General features: G+C 44.9%; 1 long non-coding RNA gene across 2 annotated transcripts; it reads right to left on the reverse strand.

The window, feature by feature from the left end:
- Window positions 1-1,690: 1,690 nt before the first annotated feature.
- Window positions 1,691-27,565, reverse strand: LOC137531939 (uncharacterized). Of its 2 annotated transcripts, none has more exons than XR_011023804.1 (3): window positions 27,483-27,565; window positions 24,040-24,098; window positions 1,691-1,919 (listed from the first exon to the last, which is right to left on the reverse strand). It is a non-coding gene; the product is annotated as an uncharacterized lncRNA (long non-coding RNA). The 2 variants fall into 2 exon arrangements; XR_011023805.1 differs by lacking the exon at window positions 1,691-1,919 and adding an exon at window positions 23,810-23,856.

Below are 27,565 nucleotides of genomic sequence, written 5' to 3' on the forward strand. Positions count from 1 at the left end.
GTCACACGGCATGCAGGCAGAGATGCTGTGTGTGGGGACTGACTTAGGACTTGATTCACTAAAGGGTGCTAACACAGTTAGCACACCTAAAAGCTTTGCACGTGCAAACTAGGGTGCTAAGTAGTTTGCACGGCAAAGCTGTTACTGTTCGTGTGCTATTTTAGCGCGCGTAAAGTTTTACGCGCACTACTTTGCGTGCAAAATCAGCTACTTCACATGAAAAGTATGCTTATCACACTACTTAGCAGGCGGAGCGGCTGATTTTGCACGTGAAGTAGTGCGCATAAAACATTACGTGCGCTAAACTTTATGCACGCTAAACTTTACATGCTCAAACTCTTACGTGCGCACTAGCGCGCGACCAGGCAGTTTGCATGTGATAAGCGGATTTTCACTGGCTTGCTAACACTTAGCACTTTTGTGAATCAAGCCCTTAGTCTTTGGGCAGGCCAGACTGTGCTTTGCAGACCAGACATACATGGTCAGATGGACCCTTGATCCAATGCTGTGTGCCCGAGATGACACCACTTGCCTTTCAACTTCACGGTACAGTTTGGGTATTGCCTTTTTTGAGAAATAATTGCGGCCTGGTATCTTCCATTGCGGTGTGTGGCTTTGCTTTTGTGTGCTACTTTTCCTCAGGTGGTCATCCCATTGCACTTTGTGCTTTGTAATCATGTGCCTTCGTAAGGTAGTTGTCCCTACGCGGATCTTGAAAGTGAGCAGTTTGAAAAAGGGCTTGTCAGCCTGAAACAGCGTCTGTCACTGCTATTTGATGACTCATTAAAAGAGCTTTGAGTACATTTGGTGGTCCCGACCCATTCATCCTTTGACTAATACAATGTGCAGTCACACAGATGCAGTGAATGGTATACACTGACTGCTGGTATAATACAATGTTCAGGCACACAGGTGCAGTAAAATGTATGCAGTGACTGCTATATAAAACAGCGTGCGGTCACACAGATGCAGTGAAATGTATGCAGTGACTGGTATTATAATACAATTTGCAGCAGTCACACTAGGCACTGAATATACTGGGCCTGGCACAGTATAGCAATTAGCAAGAACCAGCTGTGACAGACAGGGCTGTATATGCAGTGTCAGCGGCCACACAAATAAAAAAAAACACATCACAAGAACTTTAGATCTCAAAAGAGCTGTTTTTGTGGTGCTTTTCAGCAACAAATATCAGCAAGGAGCAAGCTAACAAGAGCCTAACTAAGCTTTCCCTATGTCTGCATCAACCTCTCTCCCTTCTCTTACTAATACAGAAGCACACAGAGTGAGAAAATGGCTGACGCTGCTGCTTTATATAAGAGAAGGGGGGGGGCTCCAGGAGGGAGTGCAGCCTGATTGGCTGCGATGTGTCTGCTGACTGTGATGTAGAGGGTCAAAGTTTAGCCCAATGATGTAGTATAGGGGGCGGGTCGAACTCGCATAAAGTTCACGGTTTGCCTCGAACGCAAACCCCCGATGTTGGCAAGTCTGAACCACTGGAGTTTAGGGCACCCTTTCGTCTACTGTACAAACTATTGTACTATTTGTACCATTTGATATATTAATTCCCTTGGATAATTAAGTGATTATAATTTGTTAATTATGCAATCATGCATAGAATGGATTGAAATGGCGTTGTGTTTATTGACTTACTTTTTTTTTTTTTTTTTGGTTGAGTAATAAAGTGGATTATATTTATCAGATTAGCAGGGTTGTCATACTTGTCTTGTTCTTCATTTGTTCATACCTGTAGCTGGTATGCATGATTTAGCAGCTTCAGTTTTTCTTGACAGCAACAAGAATTGTGACACAATCCAGTAGAAATCTACTCCGGAGATGACACAATGGTGATAAGACGAGAAGGTCACTACCAGCACAGAATAATCGGCTATCAGGACAGATGAAGTTCTGTAGAGAGACTTAAAATTCAAACATATCTGAATGCAAAACTTTCCTTCGACCTGGTGTGTTCTTCATTGCAATTGTAAGTGCCAAAATGTATAGCATAGGAAACGTGATCAGTGGTGTAGCTAAGGAGCTGTGGGCCCTGATGCAAGTTTTACGATGGGGCTCCCCAAGCGCTCTATACATAACAATTGATACGGCGCACCAAAACCTGCCAATGGCAACTACAGTGTCAGAAGGGGATGGGGAACAGTTTGTTCATAATTACCACTATTCAAAGTGCTTTGTATGGTCGTAGAAGTGCTTTGTGTGGTCTGCCAGATACGGAGTGCCTCACTGTTTTATGATTGATTTTACCTGTTTGTGGTTTTTTGTTTCTCTTTGTAATATGTGAAGTAATTTATGTATTTCATGTTTATATTATGTATTTACATGTTCTATATATGTTTTCTGCCTTTAGAACATAGATCCCTGGGAGGCCGGGTGAGAAATATGCAATCCTTTAGAGAAGAATCATATATACACAGGAACCGCTGTATTCAGCAGCGGTCTGGGTCTCCATAGCAACAATCCCCGGCTCCTCTTTTGTTTACAGCCACCAGCGGGACCTACATAGTAGCTGCCGGGTAAGCCGATTGGGCGAAAGCCTAAATTCCTGATTGGGCGAAAACCGAAGGTCCTGATTGGACGGCGGCAGCCTGACATGCACCCGGAAGGGGCGGGACTTGTAACACTGCGGCTCCCGGCGTGCTCGTGGATGCCCATTGAATGGGCGGGCTGGCGGTGAGTGACTTTATACTTTATTATAAATGAGGGACATGTTCTGCTGTATAGTTGATCTCGGAGGAAGCAGGCAAGAAGCCTGTGAAATGGCTGTTAGACCCTTTTCTCCCTATGTATGCCTGTAATGTCTGACGTTACCTGTGGAAATAAACCATAAAGAGAACCCGAGGTGGGTTTGAAGAATATTATCTGCATACAGAGGCTGGATCTGCCTATACAGCCCAGCCTCTGTTGCTATCCCAAACCCCCCTAAGGTCCCCCTGCACTCTGCAATCCCTCATAAATCACAGCCACGCTGCTGACAAACAGCTTGTCAGAGGTGGCTGTGTTTATCTCTATAGTGTCAGTCTGCTGCTCTCCCCGCCTCCTGCAGAACTCCAGTCCCCGCCTGCATCCCTTCCCTCCCTGCTGATTGGAGGGAAGGGACGGGGGCAGGGACCGGAGCTATGCAGGAGGCGGGGGAGCAGCTGAGACTAACACTACAGATGTAAACACAGCCTCACAACACGGCTGTGATTTATGAGGGATTGCAGAGTGCAGGGGGACCTTAGTGGGGTTTGGGATAGCAACAGAGGCTGGGCTGTATAGGCAGATCCCGCCTCTGTATGCAGATAACATTCTTTAAACACACCTCGGGTTCTCTTTAAGCATCCAGCTTGAGTGCCCAGCACTGTTTTCCTATTACTACATCTATAGAAGTGATTATTATGAGCACAGGACCAATAGAGAGCTAATACTGTAGTTGAGGAAGGGCCCTTTGGGGCCCCTCTGGCCCAAGGGCCCGATGCGGTCGCTACCTCTGCACCCCCTATTGCTATGCCCCTGTACGCGATCCTCAATCTTAAATAAATCTGATACAAGGGGAATAGCTTTTTACTTCCCTGGGGTTTCTTTCAGCCCTCTATAGTCTGTCACCTCCATCAGTGTCCTCCCAGTGTGATCCCTTGTGATGCTGTCAGCCAAACTGGAGGTGGATTTTTTTTTCAACTTTAATTTGAATTTGTTACAGCAGACTTAAACTCTAGCATAGCCCACAAAGAAAAGTCTTTATTCCACATAAAGTTGCTGAAGAAATTCACTTCTCTGTATTCTGTGTTTCTTTAGCCAGATCAAAGTGTCTAATTAGTTTTTATCAGCAACTGTGAACAGAATGCAGGAAGGCTCTGCCTAGGCAGCTCTCCATACAGTAAACACTGAGGCTTAAAGGGACTCTGAGCTAAACTAAAGAAGACGTTTTATACATACCTGGGGCTTCCTTCAGCCTCATACGCTCTCTGCTCGCAGCTCCGGTACCAGGTCCCACTCCCTGCACTTTCGTCAGTTGGAGACAGTCTGACGTAGGAGAAGTCTGCTATTTGCATATCTCTCCAGCAGGCACTGGAGAGATACGTAGAGGGTGCACTTCTCTGGCGTAGTCTGGCCCGGCTGACGAAAGTTCGGGAACCGGTACCAGAGCTGCGAGCAGAGGAGGCGGCGGCGTGGGAGCGATCTGAGCGTATGGGCCTGGAGGAAGCCCCAGGTATGTATAAAATGTTTTCTTTAGTACAGCTCTGAGCCACTTTAACCCTTTCAGTTCTCCCTGCAGAACTGAAATCAAGTTAAAACGGCAGGTTTTTTTTTTTTTTTAGGATTTTCATAAATTGTAAGGGAGAAATGTTTTTTGTCCTTAAAGGTTAGCTTGCTGTGGCCACTTTTTTAGAGCAGAGAGGAAGTTCTGAGCTTAGTTCCAAATTAAAGATAAGCGAGTCGTACAAGAGAGTTGTAACAGTCACACACCAGTTCTGAAGCTGTCACGCTAAAATTGTTTCATTTGCACCTTGACTTTCTTAACGTGGATCTGGACTCTTGCACAGGACAGAAGAAAAACATAGAGAAATGCACCCTGTGTGTATGTACAGAGTTTAGCCTGGCTTAGTAATCCCCTTCATCTGTGACTAATCACAAGTGAAATTTGATCCCTCACCTGTGTCCGCTAGCTGCCTCAGCAGAGCAGCTAATTTGTAAGCATAGTATGTTAAGCCTATGTCTGCTTCCATGAAAGCAGGAAGTAGACGCACTGCAGATTTATTGGAAGATTTGTATCAGCTCTAACAAGGAAATGTTTTTCTTTACAGGTTATTACGTATGTTGTTGTGTACCTTTTAGCGCATAGAGCAAGTTCTGAGTTAATTCAATTGTAGAGAGAGCAAAAAACTGGCACTAAATGCGGCAGGGATGGATCCCAGGTCACACTGGGCTTACCTGCAGCGTGCTCCAATGCAGTACACAATCTAGGTCAATGAAGAAAAAAGATGGGCACCGCTGCATAAAACACCCTTTATTGTGACCGGGCCGACACAATTGTTACAGCAGTGGGGGGAGGAACGTTGTCTGACAGCTGTTTCGCAAGGGTTATCAGAGACTGATGAAGCAAGGTTAACCCTTGCGAAACAGCTGTCAGACAACGTTCCTCCCCCCACTGCTGTAACAATTGTGTCGGCCCGGTCACAATAAAGGGTGTTTTATGCAGCGGTGCCCATCTTTTTTCTTCATTGACCTAAGTTCTGAGTTAAGGTCCCTTTTAATATGCACCACTAGAACTACATGTTGACATGCACTAATTTTTTAATTAAATGAACCCCTGATTATGATAGGCTATAGTTTTGAATGCCCAGGGATGCAGCAGTTTTGCTTCTAGGTAAGCTGTGGAGGAACTCAGAGTTTAGCACAGCTGTACTGTCCCTTGGGTAGTATTTATATGTCACAGATTGACTTTATTTGTTGCCTTTATTTGTTGCCTTCATTGTAAATGTAGCAGTACTCCGTGGCCGTATATATTCCTGTACTGGCGTGTAACAGTCTGTGATATACAGCACCAGCAGTAGCACCAAAGGACAAATAACTTATTCTTCCAATCCCGCCTCTCTCCCGGCTCGCTAGAAACCATGGTAATGTTTATTCTGCCCCTTCAGAAGCTACACCTAATTTATGTCTAATTTTTAAAAATCCTCTGAATTTTCCTCCATTTATTAATTGCATTAAAATATTGCACAGAGATGTGCTGTTCTAGAATGCAGCCCGGTAATGCTGGTTTATATTCATCAATGTAAATGAGACTCTTCCTACAGTGAGTGACTTTCCTTGTATTGCTAACATGGCTGCAATCATTTGTCTCTGGCTGTTTAAATGCAAATAGAGAAGAGGGATTTTTATATTTGTAGGACTGGATGTACCTTACCAGCTGTTCCGGGATTCACCCTTGCTATTCATTTTTAAATGGTTATCTTTCAAAGAGAACATCTATAGACAGCTTACTGTGTAATTTACCTCCCACTGAGAGACCCTGGCCTGATTTACTAAAAAAAAAAGCCCCTAATTTATGATCACTGAAAACAGCGATTGCAAATTTACTAAACTAAAAGGGCTGAGTGCCTTCAAGGGGATTGTGTGGCCTGCAACGACAAATCAGTCATTCTTGGTTCGTTTGTCCGATTTTGCTACAGTTGATCATGAAGTTTTGCATAGCAGGCTGCAAGAGTACTGTGGCATAGATAGATGGCTTAGTTCTCCAGTGGTTTAACTCCTTCTTGGCTGGCAGAACACAACGGGTATCCTTATGACCTTCCCTATCTAGCCCTGTATCACTAAAATACGGTTGGCCACAGGGCTCAAAGTTATCCACTCTGCTGTTCATAAACTAAAAACTATATTTATCATTCAAACAGACCCTACTCACAATGAAACGCATGCGTAGATGAGCTACGGTACTGGATGAATGATAGCTGGCTAAAACTAAATGATGGCAAAATTTAGGTTCTTCTGCAAACACATTTATGCTGTTGTGTGTGTGATTGTTTGAATATTGGTGTTTATGATTTACACTGCACACAAGGTTGTTTTTTTGTAATATTTAATACTTAATATGTTTCTAAGGGTGTGCATACCCTAATGTACAAATATAAAAACTGAGGTTCTTGCCATCAGAGGTCAGCACTCAACAGCAAAGAAGCTCCAGTCTTAGGCCCAGTGCACACCGATCCGCCGGCCGCATCCGCCTATAAAACCGCTTGTCTAATGTATTGCAATGGGATGGTGCACACCGGCGGTTTTTGCGGCTTTTGCCAAGCCGCAAACGCGCCTCCTGCTGCGCGTTTGCGGATTTTGGAAGCGTTTCATCCTCAATGTAAAGTATAGGAAAAACGCAAACCGCTCTGAAAAACGCTACTTCAGAGCGGTTTGCCAGGCATTTTTGTTACAGTAGCTGTTCAGTAACAGCTTTTACTGTAACAATATGTGTAATCTGCTACACAAAAACGCACCCAAAACCGCTGGTATGTTTAGAAAACCTCTCTAAACATACCTAGAATCACTCTGAAATCAGCTCCCAAAACCGCTAGCGTATTGCGGATCTGCTAGCGGTTTTGGTGTGCACTGGGCCATAATCAGTACCTCTAAGGATATTGAGTTCAGACCTGAACAGACTTTGTGCGCAGACTGTGTATACTAATTGATGGGGAATTAAAATTCAGGAATCAAGTCTCAGTTGTTTAACATTCCTTTTTTCACCTGAGGAATATCGCAAATATTAAGCACCTTCATCACATCATGGTTGAACTTTTGCACTACTCTCTATGCAGGCCTTTCAAACAAAGACTTGCACCACCTGCAACTAGTACAGAATACCACTGCAAAGTTGCTAACAAACCAACCTTGCCAGTGCAACATAACACCGATCCTTCACTAGTGTTGGGCGAACATCTAGATGTTCGGGTTCGGGCCGAACAGGCCGAACATGGCCGCGATGTTCGGGTGTTCGACCCGAACTCCGAACATAATGGAAGTCAATGGGGACCCGAACTTTTGTGGTTTGTAAAGCCTCCTTACATGCTACATACCCCAAATTTACAGGGTATGTGCACCTTGGGAGTGGGTACAAGAGGAAAAACAATTTAGCAAAAAGAGCTTATAGTTTTTGAGAAAATCGATTTTAAAGTTTCAAAAGGAAAACTGTCTTTTAAATGCGGGAAATGTCTGTTTTCTTTGCACAGGTAACATGCTTTTTGTCGGCATGCAGTCATAAATGTAATACATATAAGAGGTTCCAGGAAAAGGGACCGGTAATGCTAACCCAGCAGCAGCACACGTGATGGAACAGGAGGAGGGTGGCGCAGGAGGAGAAGGCCACGCTTTGAGACACAACAACCCAGGCCTTGCATGAGGACAAGAAGCGTGCGGATAGCATGCTTTGTACCACCATGCAGTCATAAATGTAATAAAGATAAGTGGTTCAATAAACAGGGACCACGCGGCAACGCTAACCCAGCAGCAGCACACGTGATGGAACAGGAGGAGGCGCAGGAGGAGAAGGCCACGCTTTGTGAGACACAACAACCCAGGCCTTGCATGAGGACAAAAAGCGTGCGGATAGCATGCTTTGTACCGCCATGTAGTCATAAATGTAATAAAGATAAGAGGTTCAATAAACAGGGACCACGCGGCAACGCTAACCCAGCAGCAGCAGCAGCAGCAGCACACGTGATGGAACAGGAGGAGGCGCAGGAGGAGAAGGCCACGCTTTGTGAGACACAACAACCCAGGCCTTGCATGAGGACAAAAAGCGTGCGGATAGCATGCTTTGTACCGCCATGTAGTCATAAATGTAATAAAGATAAGAGGTTCCATAAACAGGGACCGGCAACGGTAACCCAGCAGCAGCAGCAGCAGCACACGTGATGGAACAGGAGGAGGCGCAGGAGGAGAAGGCCACGCTTTGTGAGACACAACAACCCAGGCCTTGCATGAGGACAAAAAGCGTGCGGATATAGCAGCAATGCTTTTTGCCGCCATGCAGTCATAAATGTAATACGGATGAGAGGTTCAATAAACAGGGACCGGAAACGCTAAACCATCCCAGATGTTTATCGGTCATGTTACTTGGTTGGGGTCCAGGAGTGTTGCGTAGTCGTTTCCAATCCAGGATTGATTCATTTTAATTTGAGTCAGACGGTCTGCATTTTCTGTGGAGAGGCGGATACGCCGATCTGTGATGATGCCTCCGGCAGCACTGAAACAGCGTTCCGACATAACGCTGGCTGCCGGGCAAGCCAGCACCTCTATTGCGTACATTGCCAGTTCGTGCCAGGTGTCTAGCTTCATGCCCGGTTTCAGGTCCAGCGGTGCCAGCCACAAATCCGTCTGTTCCTTTATTCCCCTCCAAATTTCCTCCCCTGTGTGCTGCTTATCCCCAAGGCAGATCAGCTTCAGCAACGCTTGCTGACGCATGCCAACAGCTGTGCTGCACTGCTTCCACGATCCTACTGCTGCTGGTGCTGGGTTAGCATTTCCGGATGAGGTACAGCTTTGAGATGCGTTGGAGGAGAAGGAGTCAGAGAGGTAGGTGCTGCTGTTGTTATCCAGCTGTTTGCGGCGTGGGCAACACCCGCGCCGTAGCAGGTGAGGAATCGCTGCCAGGCTCCACAAGGTTCACCCAGTGCGCGGTAAGGGAGATGTATCGACCCTGGCCGAACGCACTCGTCCAGGTGTCAGTGGTGAGGTGAACCTTGCAGGCAACGGCATTCTTCAAGCTTCGGGTTATTTAGCTGACCACGTGCTCATGCAACTCAGGCACTGCAGAGCGCGCAAAGTGGTAGCGGCTGGGAACCACGTAACGTGGCATGGCCACTGACATCATGCCCTTGAAGCTGTTTGTCTCCACCACTCGATATGGCAGCATTTCGCAGGCCAGAAGCTTGGCTATGCTGGCTGGCTGTTACTGCCACGGCCCGGGGGTCATTTGCTGGCAATTTCCTCTTGTGCTCAAACATCTCAGAGACAGACAACTCAACCGTAGCGCTGCACACCGAAGGGCTGTTGGTTGTTGTGTTTGATGAACACTGGGAGACCTCAAGAGCACTAGTCCGGAAAGTGACAGTGTCAGCATCGTCTGATGTTTGTGAATGTTGTGAACCACGCAATGGCTGGGCTACTGCTGCTGCTGAGGCGGGTCTGGTGGTGAGTCTGGTGAACCCAAGGGAGGCAGTGTTGCTGGTGGTACCCTGTCCTGCCGCGTTTGCCCACAGAGTGGGATGTTTGGATAGAATGTGGCGGCTCATGCTGGTGGTGGAGAGGTTGTTAATACTTTTCCCCCTGCTCAGGCGGGTCTTGCACACCTTGCAAATCGCCATGGTAACATCCTCAGTGCAGTCTTCAAAGAAAGCCCAGACTTTAACTGGCTGAGGACTCGGACCTCGTGCGTGATGTGCTGGTGCTGCTTAACCCACTGCTGGACACTTGAGAGGTCATCCAAGTAATTATCTGGTCCTGTTCTTTTGGATCTGTGAGGGTTGTTGTCCTGGACAACATGGGCAGTATTGAGTGGGTTTTCTTGGGTGCTCCCCTGTGGCCTGTACGTGAACCGTCAGGGGAAACACCTCTTCCCTTGCCCCTCCCTCTTTCACCGGATTTCTTCCTCATTTCACTTATCCTTAAAGTACACGCTGACTGGCAGCAGTACAGTGGCAGTACAGAAATGCTATACAGTGGTGGGTGAGCGGTGTACCACTATTGTCAGCAGTGACACAGAGCACAATGCTATACAGTGGCGGGTGAGCGGTGTACTACTGTTCCCAGCAGACACAGAGTGGAAGTAAACACAATGCTATATAGTGTGGCTGAGCCGTGTACACAGAGTGGCATTAAACACAATGCTATATAGTCTGCTATATAGTCACCCCGAACAGGGTGATGTTCTTCAGAACCCGAACAGTGGCAAACACTGTTCGCCCAACACTACTGGGAGGGAACGCAGATTTTAGTACCTAAACACACGATACAACATGTTTTCCGGGGTCGGACTCTGAGGCACATACAGATGGTCCCGATCATCATCCTCATCATACAACTCTTCTCCTGAGTCTGACCCACCCACCACCTCTGCCACCCCAACATCCCCAGACACAGACCCCTCATCGTCCTCAACATTAACTTGGGATGCTGGCCTGAGCCAGACCTCCTCCTCCACATCAGGCCCCATCATCTCCTCAATGGCAGCCCTCATTAATCGCTCTGGCGACGGACTGATGGACACAACGTTCTCCTCCGGGGAGGGCTGCTGCTGACCACTGGCTGCTGGGGTGGATGTTATAGCTTGCGTGGGGCGTTGGCTGTTGCTGTTGTTGGGAGTGCTGCTCACAGCGGAGGTCTCTGGGGAACTCATGTTGAGCTCATATAGTGGTTGACGGTGAGTGGAGTAGTGTTGGGCGAACAGTGTTCGCCACTGTTCGGGTTCTGCAGAACATCACCCTGTTCGGGTGATGTTCGAGTTCGGCCGAACACCTGATGGTGTTCGGCCTTTTAAGTTCGGGTTCGCCCCGAACTTCTGTATGCCCCCGAACAGGGCCGAACAGGGCCCCTGTTCGGGCGAACAGGGCCCTGTTCGGCCGAACAGGCCGCAATACGGCCCCCCTATGGGGCCGCAGGCATAAGGGGGGAGCATGCCCCGATCGCGGGGGGGGTCGGAAATTCCCCCCACCCCCTCCGCTAGCGCTCCCCCCTCTGCCCGCTTCCCCATAAAAAAAGTTTAAATCAAGTTCAATAGTAGTGTACCTGGGCTGGTGGCATTGGCTGGCAGTGGAGTGAGGAGGAGGAGGAGTCCGAGTAGCAGAGTGACGTTGAGGCCGGGCAGCGGGCGGTTCAGCGCTAGTACCCTTGTGGTACTTCCGCCCTTTCTCTGACCTCACGTCCTCTGCATACGAGGGTACGCATCACGCGTACCCTCGTATGCGTCATCACGCAGAGGACGTGAGGTCAGAGAAAGGGCGGAAGTACCACAAGGGTACTAGCGCTGAACCGCCCCGCTGCCCGGCCTCAACGTCACTCTGCTATTCGGACTCCTCCTCCTCCTCACTCCACTGCCAGCCAATGCCACCAGCCCAGGTACTATTGAACTTGATTTAAACTTTTTGTATGGGGAAGCGGGCAGAGGGGGGAGCGCTAGCGGAGGGGGTGGGGGGAATTTCCGACCCCCCCCCGCGACCGGGGCATGCTCCCCCCTTATGCCTGCGACCCCATAGGGCCCCCAAAATGGGCATGTTCGGGGGTCCCATTGACTCCCATTGAGTTCGGCGTTCGGGCCGAACATGCCGAACATCTGGCCCATGTTCGGCCTGTTCGGCCCGAACCCGAACATCCAGGTGTTCGCCCAACACTAGAGTGGAGTATTACTGATCCCAGCAATATACACACTGACTGGCAGAGTACGCAATGCTATATAGTGTGGCTGAGCGGTGTACACAGAGTGGCAGTAAACACAATGCTATATAGTCTGGCTGAGCGAGCGGTGTACTACTGTTCCCAGCAGAATCAGAGTGGCAGTAAACAATGGTATATAGTCTGGCTGAGCGGTGTACACAGAGTGTCAGTAAACAATGGTATATAGTCTGGCTGAGCGAGCGGTGTACTACTGTTCCCAGCAGAATCAGAGTGGCAGTAAACAATGGTATATAGTCTGGCTGAGCGGTGTACACAGAGTGTCAGTAAACAATGGTATATAGTCTGGCTGAGCGGTGTACACACAATGCTATATAGTCTGCTATATAGTGTCAGTAAACAATGGTATATAGTCTGGCTGAGCGAGCGGTGTACTACTGTTCCCAGCAGAATCAGAGTGGCAGTAAACAATGGTATATAGTCTGGCTGAGCGGTGTACACAGAGTTTCAGTAAACAATGGTATATAGTCTGGCTGAGCGGTGTACACAGAGTGTCAGTAAACAATGGTATATAGTCTGGCTGAGCGGTGTACACAGAGTGGCAGTAAACACAATGCTATATAGTCTGGCTGAGCGAGCGGTGTACTACTGTTCCCAGCAGAATCAGAGTGGCAGTAAACAATGGTATATAGTCTGGCTGAGCGGTGTACACAGAGTGTCAGTAAACAATGGTATATAGTCTGGCTGAGCGGTGTACACAGAGTGTCAGTAAACAATGGTATATAGTCTGGCTGAGCGGTGTACACAGAGTGGCAGTAAACACAATGCTATATACTCTGGCTGAGCGAGCGGTGTACTACTGTTCCCAGCAGACACAGAACAGTAAACAGAATGCTATATAGTGTGGCTGAGCGAGCGGTGTACCACTATTCCCAGCAGACACAGAACAGTAAACAGAATGCTATATAGTGTGGCTGAGCGAGCGGTGTACCACTATTCCCAGCAGACACAGAACAGTAAACAGAATGCTATATAGTGTGGCTGAGCGAGCGGTGTACCACTATTCCCAGCAGACACAGAACAGTGAACAGAATGCTATATAGTGTGGCTGAGCGAGCGGTGTACCACTATTCCCAGCAGACACAGAACAGTGAACAGAATGCTATATAGTGTGGCTGAGCGAGCGGTGTACCACTATTCCCAGCAGACACAGAACAGTGAACAGAATGCTATATAGTGTGGATGAGCGAGCGGTGTACCACTATTCCCAGCAGACACAGAACAGTAAACAGAATGCTATATAGTGTGGCTGAGCGAGCGGTGTACCACTATTCCCAGCAGACACAGAACAGTAAACAGAATGCTATATAGTGTGGCTGAGCGAGCGGTGTACCACTATTCCAAGCAGACACAGAACAGTGAACAGAATGCTATATAGTGTGGCTGAGCGAGCGGTGTACCACTATTCCCAGCAGACACAGAGTGGCAGTAAACAGAATGCTATATAGTGTGGCTGAGCGAGGTACACAGAGTGGCAGTAAACAGAATGCTATATAGTGTGGCTGAGCAAGCGGTGTACTACTATTCCCAGCAGACACAGAGTGGCAGTAAACAGAATGCTATATAGTGTGGCTGAGCGAGGTACACAGAGTGGCAGTAAACAGAATGCTATATAGTGTGGCTGAGCAAGCGGTGTACTACTGTTCCCAGCAGTGACACAATGACAGGGGGGACCCTGGCTAGCGTGGCTGGAGCGCGAACTACCCTGCCTGCCTACCCAAAGCTAAACCCACAGACAAATGGCGGAGATATGACGTGGTTCGGGTATTTATTTACCCGAACCACGTGACCGTTCGGCCAATCAGAGCGCGTTCGGGTCCGAACCACGTGACCCGTTCGGCCAATCACAGCGCTAGCCGAACGTTCGGGGAACGTTCGGCCATGCGCTCTTAGTTCGGCCATATGGCCGAACGGTTTGGCCGAGCACCGTCAGGTGTTCGGCCGAACTCGAACATCACCCGAACAGGGTGATGTTCTGCAGAACCCGAACAGTGGCGAACACTGTTCGCCCAACACTATCCTTCACTCACTCTACTGGCTATCCATAAAATGGAAGATTCGCTTATTTACTTTCAAATCTTTGCATAATTTTGGCAGTAGATGCCTGAAGAATCTGTTACAACTACATTACACCCCCACAATCTTAGATCAAAAGGATCTAATAACTTGGTCACCCCCAGAGCCCATCTCAAATCCTTTGGAGACAGAGCCAGGTCATGCTGCCTCTACTCTTTGGAACTCCTTACCACACCCAATAAGGACATCTTCACCCTCTGAAGCATTGAAGTCCAAACTGCATAGCCACTTGTTGTGTGTGGCATTTATAAAAACCTGGCTTTTTTATCTGCAGCACAGTCCAGCCGGCAACTGTGTATTGATCGGAAACATATCTATGCGCTTTGAATCCTATGGGAGAAAAAGCACTTTACAAATGTAATTGTTTATTATTTATTATTATTGAGGTGATTTTTGACCATTGCTAATTTGTCTGAAGAATAATAATAAAAGAATAACGTTTTGTGAATATTTTGCTTGAGTTTTTTTTTGTCATAAAAAAGATTTACAAAACATATCATTAAAGTGGACCTGAACTCTTGCACAGGACAGAAGGAAAACCGAGAGAGATGCACCCTGTATGTATTTAGAGAGTTTAGCCTGTCTAATTCCCCCTCATCTGTGTCTAATCACAAGTTGTAATTTGATATCTCCCCTGTGTCACGTGACTGCTATGGCAGAGATGGCAGATAAACCATGTTGTGTGACACAAAAACAACTAAAGCCTTAAAGGGACCCTGAGCAGGTGATAAAAACTAAATTTACACTTACATGGGGCTTCCTCCAGCCCACTGTAGGCTGTGAGGTCCCCTGGCGTCCTCCTGGTTCCTCCGCTGGTCCCGGCTCCGGTTACAGGATGACTTCGGCCTGAAGTCATCGTCTGCTTCCCGCTTCTGTGTATAGTGCCATTATGCCGACCAGAATGAGAGTCCTGCACATGCGTGGTTATCTATGATTGAACCGCGGATGCACAGGACTGACGCGTAGCCAAGTGATGTAATGGCACTATACACATAAGCGGGAAGCAGACCTGACGACTTCAGGTTGAAGTCGCTCTGTAACCGTAGCCAGGACCAGGGAAGGAGCCAGGAGGAGGCCCGGGGACCTCGCAGCCTACGGTGGGCTGGAGGAAGCCCCAGGTAAGTGTAAATTTTGCTTTTATAACCTACTCAGGGTCCTTTTAAGTTCAGCATGCCAGCCAGGCAACTGACACTGAATGAGGATGGCCGTCTCCATTTTCCTCTCGTTTTAAGTTCCCTTTAATAGGGAATAAGCAAACTTTATAAATAGTGTCCATTTGCTTCCAGATCATACCATAGAATATAGATCCACAGTCCAAAGGCTGTTCAGAGAGCAGTATAACGTATAAGTCTGATTGTGGAGTAATACGGCTACACAATACAAAATATACAAGAAGTTCAAAAGTATCAGTAGGCTTTGTTTATGAAACAAGCTTTCCAAATAGTGCATCCCATAAGTGCCTTCGTGTCCTTGTCAAAACACATCCCAACTAATGAACGTACTTACATGCATTTTGGAAACAATATTTCCCTTGCAAATCAATCTTAGCAGATGAAAGCACTAGCGTGATGTTCAACCCCCCCAAGAGCTTAATTATATTCTTCCCGGGTTCACATGACAGATAATGCCATTTGTATTGTGTCAGCTCTGTTTTGTTTGTTAGTTACTTCTTGCTAGGTTGTATTTAATCTAGCTTTGCATATTATGGCGATATTTCACCACTGAAACAGCAGAAAACTCTTGTAAGATTAATTAGGCTGTTTCCAGTCCTTGATTATTCCTTATCTGAAAGAAAAATTAAAATACTCTTGCGTTATAGAGTTCTCAGACACAGACCAGTAAGTCCTTTGTGGCCGGCTATAGCAGAAGTTTCTATTAAAGTGTCGGTCTGAGTGGTGAAAAAAAAAATGCTAGCGGCGTTTGGGCTTATTAAAGATAAACTAAAGCCAATAATTAAAATTACACAGGAAGTATAATATATTTGAAGTCACCTTGAAGAAGTTCTGCAAACATTTTTCCAGCCTGTCACATGTTTCCGATGTAGAAGTTAGACACTATATCGGGTTGATTCATAAAGCATTACTGCATTCAGTAATGCAGAAAACATCTGACTTTACCGAGCACTTAGGAAAATGTCAATTCATAAAGGCTGTTACCGCATGAAAAGCTGAAATTACCGAGCAGTGAGGTAAATTAGTGACTTTTACGGTAAATACCTCAACAAATGTCAGTAAATGTCAATTCATGAAGATTAGAACAGGCTTTAAAGGCACAAAACAATACCATGTGCTTTGAAGTGGTTGCGAAGTCTGTGTGGGACTGTGCTGGGAGCCTTGACTCACAAGCAGAAGCAGTGAGATCTTCCCCATGCAGCAGCAAATTGATAGGAACAAAACAGGCTACTCCAGAATTCCTCTGGCTGTTTAACCTCTTGAGTTCCTGTGTGGATGATACGTACGACGGTAGGAGCTGGAGGTCAAAATCACCTAAGCATAGCATGTGTAAAGTTTCTTCAAGTTCTTCTAAGCTGTGGCAATTAAATAGAATGTAAAGAAAGACTAATAGACAGATTCACAGCAGATTCAGAGCCAGCAGAGGCAGTATAACAAAACATGCACATCTAAAGGACAGTTGGGATGTCTCTTATATTGTAATGCTGTCTCTGCACGGAGAACAGCATGTAACAACACAGACAACTACTCTTCTGCTGTTACCGACAGTTGGGCTTCAGTAATTTACTGCACTTCTACCGCACCTGTGAACATTTTTATGAATTAGCACACAAAAGTCTAAAATACCAAATGTGGTATTCTCTCAACCAGATTTTTTTACCGCACAGCCTTTTATAAATCAATCCTTATAATGCTAAAATAATTACGAATATTTAAAAGGAGTGTTAGTGACACTAGTTGGATAGCATACTGGTAAACCCCTTTTCACTCCCACGGCAGTATCTCTACGCCCCGCAGAACTTCAGTATTCGCAAAGGAGCATAGATATATGGCCCTTGTCGTGATGGTTGCTGTGCACACTCCTGCTCGCTCCTGCATGCACGCACATGCGTGTTCTTGTCACTGCCTGTTAGCCAAAAGATCAGTAAATGGAATCACAGATCCCATTTACCGATCTAAGTGTCCCTGTCATTGATCACTGTCATCAATGAGATGCCTCTGGCCAATGTAACAAAATGCAATAACACTTACATGCATTACTTCCTGTTCACGTGCTATTAGTACACGGCAGGATGGAAATGCACGAAGACATCTTACGGCCAAATAGTAAAATTACACCTACATACATTTTATTTAATAAAAAATAACATATATACCATTAAAACTAACCCCTTACCTCCCCCACTTTCCCATAGTTAACCCCCCTCCAAAAAAAAATTGTTTTTGCATATTAAAAAAAAAATGACAATTAAATAAAAACATAAATAGTTACCCTAGGGACTGAACTTTTTTTTAATATGTATGTCCTGAGAGTATATTACTGTTATTTTTTAAAATATCGGCTTTTAATTAGTGATGGATGTAAAACTGAAAAAAATGCACCTTTATTTCCAAATAAAATATTGGTGCCATACATTGTACTAGCAACATATTTTAACCACTTAAGCTCTCAGTCGTTTTCACTTTATGCATCCAAGCAATGTTCACCTCCCATTCATTAGCCTATAACTTTATCACTACTTATCACAATGAACTGATCTATATCTTGTTTTTTCCGACACCAATTTGGCTTTCTTTGGGGGGGTACATTTTGCTAAGAGCTACCTTACTGTAAATGCATTTTAACAGTAAGAATAAGAAAAAAAATTAAAAAATTCATTATTTGTCAGTTTTCGGCCATTATAGTTTTAAAATAATACATGCCTCCATAATTAAAACCCACATATTGTAATTGTCCATTTGTCATGGTTATTTCACCATTTAAATTATGTCCCTATCACAATGTATCGCGACAATATTTTATTTGGAAATAAAAGAGCATTTTTTCCGTTTTGCATTCATCACTATTTACAAGCTTATAAAAAAAATAGAGAGAAGTATTTCATCTTTATATAGATATTTAAAAAGTTTAGACCCTTAGGTAAATATGTGTTTTTTTTATAGTAATGTTTTTTTTTTTTTTTATTAAACATTTTATGTGGGCATTTTTGGGAGGGTGGGATATAAAAGTGTTTTATTTGGGAAAATATTTGTGTATTGTAATGTTTTTTAACTTTTACTTGTAGTTTTACTTTTTGGCCACAAGATGGCAATCTTGAGTTTGTTTACATGACGTCACTCTAAGCGTACAATGTACGCTTAGAGGGACATAGCTTCAGAAAAAGCTAAGCTTCCGAGAGAAGCTGTCACTTTTTCAGCGGGGAAGAGGAATCAGTGATTGGGCTCCATAGCCCGATACATTGATTCCGTGGCTACCGAATCCGCGGCCGCTAGTGCGCGTGCACGCGCGCGATCGGCCGCTGGAGCGCGCGGGAGCGCGCCTGTCCTCCTTGACGCTTTTATACGTCAAGGAGGACAAAGTGGTTAAGCATTGTAATAACCGGTACAAATTGGCAAATAAAATGTGTAGGTTTTATTCACAGTAGAACGTTTTATTTGAAAACTATAATGGCCAAAAACTGAGAAATAATGATTTTTTTCCATTTTTTTTTATTCTTCACATTAAAATGCATTTAGAATAAAATTATTCTTAGCAAAATGTACTACCCAAAGAAAGCCTATTTAGTGTTGAAAAAAAACCAAGATATAGATTATTTAATTGTGATAAGTAGCTATAAAATTATTGGTGAATGAATGGGAGGAGCGCTGACAGGTGAAAATTGCTCTGGTCCAGATGGGGGAAAAATGCCTCAGCAGGAAAGTGGTTAAAGGCTTTGACACAGGAGACCAGGGTTTGAATCTTGCCTCTTTCTATTCACTAAGCCAATACCTATTCAGTAGGAGACCTTGGGCAAAACTTCCTAGCGCTGCTACAGCCTACAGAGTGCGTCCTAGCGGCTGCAGCTCTGGCGCTTTGTCCACCAGGAGAAAAGCACGATATAAATGTGTTGTGCCTTGACTCACTTACTTTCTGAGAGGGTGAATTTGGCAAGAAATTGCAAAAAAAACCAAAAACATTTGTAAAGCACTTTTCTCCCGTAGGACCCAAAGTGCATAAGCTTGTCCCAGATCAGTACATAGTAATATGTTACAGGGGGAAACGTTATGAGATGAACATGCCAGACTAAACAGATGACTTTTCAGTTGTGATTTAAATTCCTCCAGGGTTGGACCTGTCTTGATTGGGTGTGGCAAGGCATTCCGAAGGGTGAGAGCAGCATGACAGAAGGCTCTGCTGATCTGAGGCTGTGGGAGGTGTGACACAGTTGCAACCAATCCTTCAATACCTCAAGTTTCATAGGTGTAAGTCTATTTTATCAAATACAGGTAGTCCTCGACTTACAAACGCCTGACTTACGAACGACCCACCAATATAAATGGCATGGATTCTGTGTTTCCATGGGAACAAGTCAAAAACATTTTTTTTTTAAACTGGACTTGTACTTTTGAGAAAATCGATTTTAAAAAAATTCAAAGGAAAAATGGCTTTTAAACTTGTATAAAGACAGTAGGTACAAAGGGCAGAGGTGACACAGAGGGGGACACTGGAGGCGTTTCATGGCTACTCGTCTGCTTCCTCAGGTCAGTAACACAGAGTAAACCTGATCAGTAGTCTGTATGGAGTGTGGGCATCTGTATAAACTATACAGGTGCCCATGCTGCATACAGACTACTGATCAGGTTGAGTCTGTGTTATTGACCTGAGGAGGGGGGGGCGCGCGAGTACCCGCAAAATCCATTGTCAACAGAATAACCATATCAATAAAAAATGTTCCATTAGTTTGGTGTGAATGTAAGAGGTAAGATATCTCTAGCTATTTTAATTTTATTGACCAAGAGCACAATGCATATTGGGCGCATCTCAAAAACCCCTTTGTTTAGTACAAGAAGCTTAGATCCCTTGTTGCATTGGTCCAGATTCACTAACTACCCTTAGGCTATGTTTCCACTGTAGTGTGAAATTTTCGCGTCCAAAAAAAATCTTATAATATTTTTCTGATTGGTTAAAATTTGCTTGTAAATTTGTGCATGTTTTTATGCGAATTTACAAAATGTGAAATGTAACATAATCTACCTGGAAACAACTTAGTCATGACTACTGACAACTTCCTGTAACCATGGATTTAATGCGCATTTTTGCATTAATAAAGCAAACATTTGTGTTGCTATGCGTTGCCTATGCAAAGCATTGTACGTGAATCGTAGGCGGTGTCCTAAAACATTATGCAGGACCTCAGATTTTTTCATGCGTACGAAAATTGGCATTTTGCATTTGCCCCATTCACTACAATCATTGCAAATTTTCTGAGAGAAAAATCAGACACAAAACACACAAGTGGAAACGTAGCCTTAAACTTTACGTGTGCATGTAGTGCATGTGAAGTCTTACTGATACACAGACTATGTAATTCTAGTTTGTGTCACTTAAAGAGACTCTGAAGCGAGAATAAATCTCGCTTCAGAGCTCATAGTTAGCAGGGGCATGTGTGCCCCTGCTAAAACGCCGCTATCCCGCGGCTAAACGGGGGTCCCTTCACCCCCAAACCCACCCCGCAAGACTTGGTCGCAAAGTTGGTCGTGAAATATCTCTTCCTGGAGGCAGGGCTAACGGCTGCAGCCCTGCCTCTAGTCGCGTCTATCAGACGTGCATCGCCGCCTCTCCCCTGCCCCTCTCAGTAAAGGAAGACTGAGAGGGGCGGGGGAGAGGCAGAGGTACGCGTCTGATAGACGCGCATGAGGCAGGGCTGCGGCGGTTAGCCCTGCCCCAATGCGGAAGCGCTCCCCGGCTGTACGGAGGGGATTTGTGGGTGAAGGGACCCCCGTTTAGCGGCGCGATAGCGGCGTTTTAGCAGGGGCACACATGCCCCTGCTATCTATCAGGTCTGAAGCAAGATTTATTCTCGCTTTAGACTCTCTTTAAATAGAATAGCTAGGGCCATATGCAATTGGCTGACCAAATCAGCTGGTAATGTATTTTATACAAGAAATGGTCTTCATTGTTTGATTGTTTGTCTAGTGTTAAACAAACAATGAAGAAGACCACTTCTTGTATAAAATGCATTACCGGCTGATTTGGTCAGCCACTAACACACATTGTACAAGTAAAGTACACATTACATATTTAACACAAGTTACACTATTTGAAGAACACTGTAACGATTGTGGAACTTTTTCCGTGATCAGCGCACAACGCGTGCGCTGACACGGCGGAAATCCTCCACAAGCGTATATATGTGCAGGCACCCAGCAAAAGGTGCTACGCACCTGTAGAGGGAAATTCCTGTCGGCAGATGGCGCTGGGGAGTGCAGAGGAACCAATCCTCTGTACCTCCACAAGTGCCAGACAGGAATTGTACGAAGCGCAGAACGCAATCGCAAGAGAGGCGATTGCGAATGAGAGCGAGCAAAGGGACAGGTTGTATGTGTGTGCGCCAATCCAGTCGCCACCCCGCGACCGCGCACACACAACAGCAGATCTGAAATAGGAACGTGATCACGAGAGGTGCGATCGCCAGACGTGACACAAGGCAGATCAGAATAGAATACGAGGGTAGCAAAGGCACAGCAAATAATACAATGAGAAGATACGGAAAATAACAAACGCTAGCTAACCGCGAACACCGCACTCATTCGCAACAGTGCACGCGGTTATGCGCGGTCTCCACGTGATAAGCACAATAGAGACAAGCACGCCTAACTAACCATCGACAGACAAACATTAAACAGAGGACGCGAGCGCTTGCTTAACGGTTACCTCACCGAGCCTCCAGGAAGCGTAGCAGACAAGACAGACACACGAAAACAGGGACAAGCGAGAGATAGGATCCACCGCACTAGCGAGAAGCGAGTGCGATCCAGGTACAGAGTAGCAGAACAGAAGGATCCCCAGCGCTAGCGAAAAGTAGCTAGCGCGATCCCAGGAGACAGAACAGAAGGATCCCCAGCGCTAGCGAAAAGTAGCTAGCGCGATCCCAGAAGACAGAACAGAAGGATCCCCAGCGCTAGCGGAAAGTAGCTAGCGCGATCCCAGAAGACAGAACAGAAGGATCCCCAGCGCTAGCGAAAAGTAGCTAGCGCAATCCCAGGAGACAGAACAGAAGAGATAGCTGATAGCAACCGCTGCACCAGCTATACTCCAAGAACAGAGATCAGAACCATTTCCTGTCGACCACCGTTGGGACAGGACAATGGCAACAGGCAAGACAAGACAGAACAGGCAATACAGATAATACAACCTGACTGGGCTAGAAGGGGAGCCTAAAGCAACCACCAGGAATTAACTATACTAGATAGCAATGGCTGACACTCCAGCAGTGTCCATCAGGAGCAGACCATGGAAAGGAAATGACCAGCAAAGCCTTCTGGGAAACATAAAGCTCTTATAGTGCCAGTCATCAAAGAAGGCAGGTAGGGGATTTGGCGAATGTATGCAAATTCCCCAGCAAGAGAACAGACCAGAACTTGCAATGGAAAGACAGGTCTCTGTTCCAGAGTCCTGCAGCATGCAAACCTAAACAATGGTCAAAAGGCTGCCTGCCTGCGCAGGCAGCTGAGCGGATTCTCACAAACACGCACAGTTTCAGTCTAATGGCTTTAATGTCTTTGTGTGCCCACGTAATGTTCAAGTGGTGGTAAAAGCGGACCTGAACTCAGAACATCCTCTCTGCTCTAAAAGATACGCAACAGCATAATAACCTTTAAAGAGACACTGAAGCAGAAAAAAATATGATATAATGAATTGTATGTGTAGTACGGATAATTACTAGAATATTAGTAGCAAAGCAAATATCATATTTTTATTTTCAGTTATATAGTTGTTGTTTTTTTAAAACATTGCATCATTCTCTAATATTTACAGTTTACACACTACTCAGCATTCTAAATGATTTTGCAGAGCAGCAGTGAACTTTTGAACTCCTTCTCAGCAGAGAAAAAGAAGATACAATGACTGACAGTTGAGATAACAAGCTTCAGAACACAGAGCTCTCTGTGACTGGGAGCTCAATGGCTTTTTTGCATAGATAACATAGATAAGATAACAACAGGAGTTTCTCTTAACTCTTCCTGTACTGGAAACAATATTATGCTGGATACACACCATGAGTTTCCGCGTCGCACGCGGCCGTCGATACGCGTCGATTCGATTATTTCCGAACATTTCTGAACGAATTTCGATGATTTTTAGGTCGAATGCCATGTAAAGTATGGCAAATCGACCTAACGATCCATCGAAGCTTGAATCGGACATGTCGGAAATAATCGAATCGACGCGTATCGACGGCCGCATCGAACGCGGAAACGCATGGTGTGTATCCAGCATAAGACTTATGTCTCTGCTCCTAATGTTTTATTTCTTAGCTGTACTACACATACAAATTATTATATCATTTTTTTTTCGCTTCAGTGTCTCGTCAAACAAAACAAAAAAAAAAAAAACATTTCTTTGTTACAGCTGATACAAATCCTAAAATAAATCTGCACTGTTTCTCCTTCCTGATTCATGGAAGCAGACATATTGTTAACATCCTGTGCTTTCAAATGCCCTTATCTGCCATCTCTGCCATGGCAGTCATGTGACACAGGGGAGATCAAATTACAACTTGGGATTAGACACAAATGAGGGGGAATTAAACAGGCTAAGCTCTCTAAATACATACAGGGTGCATTTTTCTCTCTGTTTTCCTTCTGTCCTGTGAAGTTCTGGTCTACTTTAATGTATCTGGGTCTTAGATACCTATGGCAAACAATACATGAATGAAACCTATGAAAGGGTATGTTTTATGGAAGGAATAAATAAATAAAGGGAAAAAAATAATAAATTAAGATGGTTAAATATAGTGTCGAGAATGCAGAAAAGCAGAGTAATTTAATAATGTTTAATTATTCAGAATACAATTGTCTTTCACACTGTGCTCACCGGAAATTCCTGACATGTCTACAAGTGGCGCGATGACAGCTGACGTGACACTCCTGCTGCTGAAATTAACAGGCAAACAGAGCAGTTATTTCAAGACAGTAACTCCGCCATTTAGAAAATCAATGCGCGACACAAGATGGATTTGTTAGCAGAAGTCCTGTGATCCTCTTTGGCCTTTCGAATCAGCTGTTCTGGCAACTTTAATGATCAGCAGACAGAATAACAATACACTGGTAATTCACGTTGTGGATTTTTAAATGTTTAAAACACTAAGGGCTTGATTCACTAAGAGACATAGCATGCCTTATCAGAGATAACATGCCTTATCAAAGTTAACACGCCTTATCAGAGTAGCATAGCGACTTTATGCCTGCTAATTGGCAATGACGAGAGTTCCACTCGTCCTGCCCTGAGCCCCTGCGGGTTCATAGCGCTCGCTATGCTACTCTGATAAGGTGTGTTAACTCTGATAAGGCATGCTATTTGTCTTAGTGAATCAAGCCCTAAGTGCTAAAAATCATTTTCACTTTAAAAATATACATGGAGTTTGTTTGTAAGATGAACTTGTCTGAAAGTTGAGTCCCGTGTCAGACATGGATAAATGATTTACATTTGAACAAGATATGCACATACAGTATAAACTATGATTTTTGGTTGTTTTCAATGTGCTTTTAAAACAAACCTGAAGTGAAAAAACAAAACAAAACCTTATGATATAATGAATTTATATGTAGTACGGATAATGAATAGAACATTAGTAGCAAATAAAGGGTCTCATATTTCTATTTCCAGTTCTATAGCTGTTTTTATAACCTTGCATCATACTGTCACAGTTGCGGTTTTGAAAGAACAATTTTGATCGCTCATGGATTTTTCCTCTTCCCTGAGGTCAACGGTAAGCAAAGGAATCCACACCAGGATTTGGCTGTTTCCCTTGGGAGGTTTCCTCAGCTGGGAAATAAAAGCCCAATCAATGCAGCATAGTGCAGTCTGATCTAGAAGAGCACACAAGCGGTGCGCTAGGCTGCACAGGTATTGTGATTAGTGCTTAAAAAGACTGCTATAATTGAGGTTGTTTGGTCCAAGACAAGTATTAGATTATTTGTTTTTAGAGTGGAGTTACCACCGTTGTAAGTGGGGGTGGGGTTGATAGGCCGCACTTTACTGTGCAGAAGCAAAGTTGTTATACTTGTCACACTAAGTTGGGGGGAGGGAGGGAGCGCAGGGGGTTTGGGGGAGCCAAGCCCCAGTTTGCTATGGGGGATAAATGGGATACTGGGCCCAGTCTTTTGGGTTGATAGTTTCATGAAAGACATTGATTTTGCATGTTACTTAGTGTTTATGTACTATTCTTAAAGCCAACCTCTAGTAAAAAATAAACCGATGATAAACACTGTAGTCCTAATGCTAAATTGGACTTTTCTGCAATCTCATCGTCTTATTTTGGTTCAAAAAGTTAGATATCCAAGTTTAAAGTTTCAAATGGCTCAAGTGATAATGCTTATCTAGCTCACATACAGACGCATCTTGATCTATTGAACTTTTTTTTTTCTTTTCCTTTTCTCAGCCAGACACACAGGTGTTTTAAGACCTGTAATAACTTATTAGTGAAAATGTTGCAGTCTTGATTGCATTCCAACTTCAGAGAACTGTAATTTAGATCTCCAGACTCTTAAAGTGAACCGAAAACAAACAAACAAACAAACAAAAACGGTTTAACTTACCCGAGGCTTTTATCATCCCCCTGCAGCTTTCCTGTGCCCGTACCATCACTGCACAATGCTCCATTCCCCACAGCGCCCCTCTTTCCATCGATGGCCACTGCCCAGTACTGCACTCCCATCCATGGGATCAGGGGGCGCGCAGAGCAGGGCTATGCATCCAGTTGAAAGAGGGGTGCTGTTGGTGACAGGAACATCACAGAGTGACGGCACAGGCACAGGATGGCTGCAGGGGGCTGGTAGAAGTCCCAGGTAAGTTAAACTGTTTTTTTTTTCTTTATTTTTTTTCTTTAGGTTTTCTTTAGGGTACATTCAAAAATGGCACTGCACAAAACTGGCATATGGTGAAGCCAATAATGGCATCTTGCTACTGAAGTTATTTAACTATTTGGAGATGTCCTAAAACGTTAAATAACCTGAGTAAGAAGATGTCATTAGCGGCATCTGTGATACATTACCTGGTCCCGGCAATCTCGTCTCCTCTCCACTTCCTGTTTAGTTTGCAAGAGTCCTGGCAGCCAGCCAATCACCATGCAGGGACTGTATCCACATGGTGATTGGGTGGCTGCCAGACTCATTCAAACTAAGTAGGAACTAAGTGTAGAAGATGCAATCACTCAGGAGCAGGTAATGTATACAAACCCCCTGCCTACTCTCATACGAAACCCTCCCTCTATCTATGCCTAAACCTGACTGCTGCAGCCCCACTGCCTATCCCAGGACTACTCCCCGCTGCCTATTCCTAATAGTGGACTACTCCCCCTAACTCGCTGCCACCCTGCTGCTTAACGCTAACCCCCCTCCCTCTAGCTCCACCCTGTATAAGCCACAATTAGCGGCAAGGAGATTAAATTATGGTGCCTGATAAATAGCGGGCTCTAGACGCCCACTATTTATTGGGCCCCATAATTTAACCTTCTTGCAGCTAATCACGGCTTGTACTATTGCTGCCTATGGTAGCGCCATTTTTATAGGTGCTTGTCCTGTGCCATTTTTATCTGATCCCTTCCTTTAACCCTTACTGTGTGAAAAATATAAAAATAATAGGAACACAGAGTAGTTCTATGTAAGACTGAGACTGCCCATACACATGTATATATCATTATGTTACTTCAAGTACCGTTTAAGCATAGCTCGGGCTAGCCGCTGGGAGCTCTATGCAACGTATAGCGCGCAGCAGGCGTTTTTACTCACCGCCGGGAGATTCAGACGTTGGTAGCCGACCTCCTTCCTGTCCTCCGAGGCTCTGAATCACTCTGGTGAGATCGTCGTCAGTGATCTCACTACAGAGTTACAGTGCCACCCGGAGGATGGAGGGGAAATTGCAGTGCTGGAGCCCAGGGAGGTGAGTGAGAGCAGGGGCTGCTGCTGGCTCTTTGGCGGCATGATTTTTTCCTGATTTTAGGGTCTGAAATGTGCTGAAAAGACCATAAAATCCAAAAATAATCATACAGCCAGGGAGGTTAAAGAGCTAAACACTATTCTTAATGAACAGTACACTGTAATATTAGTATATTACAAGGTCAATAATTAATAACTACATATAAGTAGTATAATGATCATCTAAAATGCAATAAATAAAACAAAAAAAATAATACAATCCCAAAGAAATAAAACAACAATAATAAAAACTTGGCAGAGGTATTGACCTTTCACATTCCAATATAAAAATAGACAGAAGTAATGATGCAGAATTCAAAGAAACACAAATAATAGCATTACCTCCCAAGTGTACAGCAAATCTTTGGAGTCTTCATTGGGAAAGTTTAGCTTAGAAGCCAAATAGTGGCCGGCTGACTGCTTGT

Source organism: Hyperolius riggenbachi, chromosome 9 (genome assembly GCF_040937935.1).
Source record: "Hyperolius riggenbachi isolate aHypRig1 chromosome 9, aHypRig1.pri, whole genome shotgun sequence".
Lineage (NCBI taxonomy): Eukaryota > Metazoa > Chordata > Amphibia > Anura > Hyperoliidae > Hyperolius > Hyperolius riggenbachi.